This window comes from Atractosteus spatula, chromosome 4, assembly GCF_055471065.1.
Source record: "Atractosteus spatula isolate fAtrSpa1 chromosome 4, fAtrSpa1.hap1, whole genome shotgun sequence".
Classification (NCBI taxonomy): domain Eukaryota; kingdom Metazoa; phylum Chordata; class Actinopteri; order Semionotiformes; family Lepisosteidae; genus Atractosteus; species Atractosteus spatula.
Window position 1 is genome coordinate 10,468,639 of NC_142709.1, and position 6,908 is coordinate 10,475,546.

Below are 6,908 nucleotides of genomic sequence, written 5' to 3' on the forward strand. Positions count from 1 at the left end.
AACACCTTTCCACAATTAGGAATATTAATAAATCTAATGAGTTAGAACTACATTTAAAAACTCATTTTTTTACTTTGGATTTTAACCTGCTAAGTGTGTTGTGTCTTATTGGTGTCTGTCTTGTACAGCACCATATTTGATTATGAAAAGTGCCTTACTATTAATTAAATATAAATCACTCTACAGCCATTTCATAAAATGGGCCCATAAAAGACAAGAGTGCATTTCATCACATAATATAAAATATGGTCTGGACTAGAAAGCAGGGAAATTACTTAAAACTAAAATCATTAGGCCCATTCATTGTCATTCACTGTACTTCTGTAAACCCAGGCTGTGAGCCTCTACATTTTCCAATTCAAGAGAAAAAAGAAAAAAATCCCCAAATAAAAATGAAAATCACAAAAATAACTGGAAATTATTGCGACACTGCACAGCCCCTAACCATAAGCTTTGAGAAAGTTCATGAAATAATTTTTAGTGTAAAAATACGAATACATTAGAAATCGCAAATTGATTGGTATATCTAGTTACTTTGATAATCTTACTATTCTCTAATATTAAGGCAGACACATATAAAAAGCATACAGTAAATTAACATTGTTAATCTTTTCATTCTCGCGGATTCACATATTTGAATCATAAGTAAAATAAAACAGTTACAAAGACTTCTGTAAATGGACTTTTTCGTCATTACCGAATACGGCCCAGCGTCTCCAAAATTGTGAATGGATAGCAGCGTTGTGCAAGAGGTATCCAAGCTGTACAGTGTGTAAAAGAGGCCAGTCGAAATTCACCTCGACAGGGTGTATGTTTTATAGAGAAACTAACCAGAAAACAAATATTTAATAAGTCATGCACACCTCATTTGACGGATTCTGACTTAAACTGGTGCTTCTGTCATATTACATTTTCAGCAAGATTTAAATAGCGGATGCAGCCAAACCTTTTGTTACCTATTAATTAAAAAATAACAGCACACTCGAAGAAAAGGCAAAGACAGTTCAACTCCACAGTGGTTAACAAATGCGGTACTGCACACCGTAATGTCTTGGTAAGGGAATGGATTTATTGTAACATCAGTTTTGAATTGTATCTTATTATTGTTTCTATAAATAGGCGTGCTTCGTACATAAAAAAAAAATTATCACAGAAAACGATACAAGAATTAAATGTTCGGGATCATCTCAGAGATGCGCTTAGTGTTGCCTGAAATGCATCTATCACCTTTGATTTAGAACAGACTTTTGAAAATATATATATGGAATTTCTATCGTACAGTAAGAACATAAGCATTATTAAATTACTTCGAATATGATGTATAATATAATAGCCAAGATATATACTTACATTTATATATGTAACAGATTCAGAAAAGGTTCTTCTTGTTATTTTGAAAAGGCTAATTGTGCGATTTTCCATGTTCTCGGAAAGAAAACAATGTAATTGGCACTGGTGACATACTGTCTTTTAGTATTGCAATCAGTCTTAAAGATAAGACTCCCTGAACCGAATATTCGGGTATCAGTAAGCATATCCCAGGAGCTGCTGGTCCCCAGAGCGCCGAAAAATACTAATGGCTTTAAAGGGAACGATGATCATTTATTTTCTGTTTGCCGATACAATCACGTTTAAAGGAGATGTCCTTAAAGTCAAGGATGGCTACCGTTGTACACAGAGATGTGTAATATTGTTAGAGTTTTAGGTGACTGAGAAGTGTCTCTTGGATTTTAGATTAAGTTTGTGACACTTGGCACAGTAAACACTCCTAGCTTCAAAGCTAGAAGATGTTTGCTGAGGTCTGGGGGGTTCCTTGAGCAGAAACAATTGTAAAGTTTACTTTTGTATACCTGTGGGTTAATGATTGTCAATCGATGAAATAGACAACATAACATCACATTAAGAGCACAGAGGAAACGAGAAAAGGAGGAGAGACAAGAGTCTCCTCCTGACTAGAGCTAAGTATTTGAATCTTGCTAGAGAGTTTTTTTTAGGGAACCTGGGTTTCCTGGGTAAAAATATATCTAAGTTAAAAACGTCAGTCCTGCTTAGGGTGCATTTTTATGGATAGGGATATACTGTACTGTAGGCTCCCATTTATTTTGTGGCATCTGGGGTGCAGGGAGAGATTTAACTGCAGGTTGCATTGTATTTAGTTAGAAGACATCTTATCTTTTATGTGGCCTATGTAGGCATGAATTAAGAGTTTAGTGGTTAGTAACAGTCTGAGGTTTTCTGGGTGCCCAGAATGTTAGGCCTCTGAATCAACTTGTTTGTTGTATGTTTTGTTGTGTGTAGTGTAGTTTGTGTTTTGTCATTGTAATAAATAATTGTTTAACCAAGTATGTCTGGATTATTACTCCTCTCATCAACTCCAAGAAAACATACATTACAGTATATGTTTTATATATATATCATATATATTTAATATATCTCACACAAAAATAATATGCATACAGTATCTCAAATACAGGGCCCTTGATAATAGAATCTCTACTAACCTTCACTTCTTCTTTTGCTTTTTTGGTCATATTCTTGTTTTTGGTTTTTGGTTCATATTCAGAGATTTCCTTGGTCATGACAGTTCTGCTCCTGTGAAACTCTTTTTCGTTTTGCATTGCATGGAGAAAATGAGCCAGACTTCATTTTTTTGTAAAACAAATCTAAAAATATGCCTAAACAAGCAGAATACCTTGTGAATTTCAAATGCATTTAACTACTGTTAGTTTTGTAGCTCACCAGCTATACCATTAGCAGCAGTCTGCTTGTGTATGTTTCTACATACACCATAGACAAGGATCTGAAAAACCTAGTTGTTAAGTTGAACAACCAGTCCTGCAGGAATCAGTTTGTCTTGGAATAGTAAGAAGTTGTATAGCACCACATACTTAATATCTATTTATTCTCAATTCACTTACAACTACATCGGGAGCATTTGATATATTTCCCTATATCCCTTATTCTAGTGGATCTCTTAGGTGGGTAATTTTGGATGACATGATTGTACTGATTTTTCCAATGCAGTCAATACTGGTTATGTAAAACACCGCTTTTTTATAACTCACTATGTCTCCATTTTATAATAGATCTTAATTGTATAATGACTTCCAAATTCTGTAAGAATGCTAATGCTAAAAAGTGAAAATGTACATAATTCTGTAAGACCAAACATGTTGTTTAACAAACTGTTTGCAGGCATTCATCAGTGTATTCTTTTGAATTCACTGTACTATGAGGTACCTGTAGGCAATTCTGTCTAACTGGGTAGTGAAGAAACTGATAAGCACAGTATTCTGCTATACTTTCGGGTGTTTCCTTGGTGGCCTATCTGTTGCAAGATAATTCAATAAATGCAGTGCATTAAGCGTGCATTATTCTTCTATAACTTACATACAAATTAAAAATATCATTCTCTTCTCTGACAGTCCTGTAACTAATAGGCCATGTTTTTTAAGGACATAGCAGTAGAATAATACCAAAAAAACACGTTTCTCCTCACCAGCTAACAGTGAGACTTTTCTGATAAGGGGCTCCCAGGTCAACATTGATAAGTTCTTGTTTTTACACAGAGAGACTTACTGTATTTGCTCTGCTAATGCCCTTCACCAAGGCAACTTACCTGGCATATTGTTTGCAATCTGTTTTAACCGCTATAACAATACAATAGTACAATTTAAATGAACAAAAAATCAAATCCATAGGTTAATATTGTAGTGGGGTGAAATACCTTAGTTTGAGTATTTTCAGAAATTAAAGCCAGATCTGTCCTAAAATGGTCTCTTAATCAGTGCAAAGGGTGCAAGACCACTTATTGGAATCTGTTATTTATACATGACAATTTACAAAAATATATCATTTCTGTTTCCCAGATTACAACTGTAAAGAAAGCTATTGTTTGTGAATTGTTTGTGAATAGTGTCCTGTGTGTTTACATCTGTCAGTATGTAAACACACAGGACACTACATTTCCCCAGCACTTGGAGAAATGTAGAGGCTATAACACAATGAATATTGTTACATGTTGTTAATAAAAATATTATTAATATTCTTGCATTTGTTGAGGATATACAAATGAAGTAATTTTAATTTCTGTATTCTTTATGAATTGCACTTTTTGTTTTACATTACTTTTGAGAAATAAGGATATAAATTTGTCAAGGAATTACCTTAGAAGTACAAAATAGAAGTAATCTAAGCATAGAAGTGCATAACATTGCCATTGTTCCCAAAAAAACAGTTGATCATAATCAAACATTATATTTCATTGGGAATAAAATGAATCGCTAAGTAAACATTCATTATAATAATCAAGTCAATTGTGAACAGGCTAGAGGAAGGCACTCAAATTTTGAATTGGCCTCATTCTCCATCAGGATCTTGTTGTCCCCATTTAAGAGGCCAGACCTGTCTGACAGGAATGTCTGATGCTTTAGATGAGCTTCCGTTTAATCTGTGTTCGGATACAGTTCCATTCCTCCTGCAGAAGAATCCCCAGCTCCTGGAGTTTCTATGGGGGAAATCTTGGACCCTTCTGCTAAAGAAATTCAGAGATCTTCAACAAGTGAGGGGTCAGGAGACATCACTGCCCATACCAGGATCTACTTGACCTGATAGTTTATTTATGTTGGGGATGGTGACTCCTCTCAAGACCAAATCACTTTCACATCCATAGCAGTAATGTGTAATCATTGCTAAAAGCTGTCAATACTCCCTATTGTGCCACTGAAGACTGCCGACAATGATTATAGAAATTGATCATTAACCAATAATTGTTGGAGAACATGACACATGATAAGTACACACAAATCTCTTCTTGTGTGTCTGGCAATGCATAGGTACAGTATTTGGTTGTGCACAGGCAAAACATTATACTGAACACAGTGCAAGCAGATACTCACCATCTAGTTTGGCACTTGCATTCTTTTACAAAGTAAGAGTTGCTGAAATAAACAAGTACTGAGGGACATGTTTATCACTAGTCAGTCCTGGCAATGCTGGAACATGTGAATTCCCACAAAGAAAATCAAGCTGTGTTTGCTTGGCTACTTCCAGTCCATATTAGACAAATCACCACCCACCTTTCTCTAATAAACACTGTGTGTAAACTAAATTCATGATCTCTTTATGCCATCTAGATCCATTTGTGCTGTTACATGCACTCATTGCATATTTTTCTCAACACAATCTGAATGTGAAAATAGCTCAGGAGTCATGGATGATCCATTTGTTTCACAACACACAATGCAAATACAGTGAAGAAGCTTTCTAAGCTTAAAAACAATTTTAACATCTCTTACATTTAATGTTAGATAAAAGTAACATCTATATTTTAAAACTTGTAATTTTCAAATAAATACATTTGAATGAATTCTATCTGAAAGCAGCAAAGATTTGTGGGACATAAGATGCGTTAAGCAGACAGATTAAATGTTTTTATTCAATATGGACTTCTAAGTGGTTGGACAGTGTTTTTCTCATCTTTTGATGAACTCATCTGACACTTTATTTCGTAAAGATAACTATGGTATTATTTTGAGTGAGCCCTGAGGGAAATTAGATAAACCTCATTCACCCTAAACTGCTTGTCTTTTTGTTCAACAAAATAGATTACTGACAAGCCATGGAGATCAGAAGAAAATGAAAAGTGAGTCATGCACAATGACATGCACATTGTTGCCACTTTTTCCCCAAGTTCAAATCTTCCACAATTGCTCATAAACTTCATCGTGCTATGATCTAAAAAGAAAAAAAATACATAGACTGGTAGGATTTGTAATAGTCTCAATATTTTTGACCATCAAGAGTGCACTTTTGTTTTGCTGAGGTAGGGTTGCTATAATTTTAAGTCAGTGTTACTGGTGTTATCATTTCTTCCAGGTGAATTCATAGTGAACAAATAAAATTTCAAGAGAAGAAAAACCAACATGGAGACAATGAGATCAGGCACTATATTGAAAGGTATATATAGAAAGGCACTAATATTGAAAAGTTTCTATTATCCTTCTTTGGCACAGCTTCTAGGATTCATTAACAAGTCAATATACTGTACAATGCTGAAGTCAACTGCATAGAAAAAAGCTTTGGTTTTTGAAAAACTTTAAAAAAGTGACCTCTAGTGGTATTTGTGATAACTGCATCTAGACAAACGTGAAAAACAGAAAAGTAATTGACAAACGAAAACAAACAACGCTAATTATTTTATCAGCACGTTTTGCTCAACTTATGATTTTACATTTGCAAACAATTAACTTATTTTGCACTTTTTAATAAGTTTCCCTTATATACAGTACGTAGACAGAAGGTAATCCATATCCTTTTTCTAAAATGATCTCATCCAGGCGTATCTTTGGTTTTTAGTTCTCTTTTGAAGTAATTAAGAAATACTGCAGTTTATCAATGCTGCATAAAAGGCAGTGAAGTCTGCTTCTCTAATGGGCTAAAAGCATGTAACAATACCACATGGCTTATCCTCACAATCTCACAGTTAAATAACCAATAGGGAATTACAAAGAATATACATAATAGGATTCCAATTTAGGAATGAACTGTGGAAACACTGAATATATTAATTATTATGATGAGCTATGCAAACTTGTTTGAAATTTTCTCTTGCCAGCCTGATAGTCTTCAAAACCAACATAAATCTGTAGAAGTGACTGTAAAACGAAATAAATCCAAATCAAACACCGATAATCGTTGTGGCAGCGGGTCCCAAACAGGAAAACTAGCTGAGAAACATTAAGAGGAAATCTCAGTACATCATTCTGTACTCTGAAAAGGAGCGATTCGGTAAAAAGGCTGACACAAAATGCACCAAAGAGTTAAGACTGATTTATCAATTAATGATAACCAATGAAACAACAATTTCATTTGCTGGTTCAGAAACCTGTTGCAGTTTTTATAAAGTG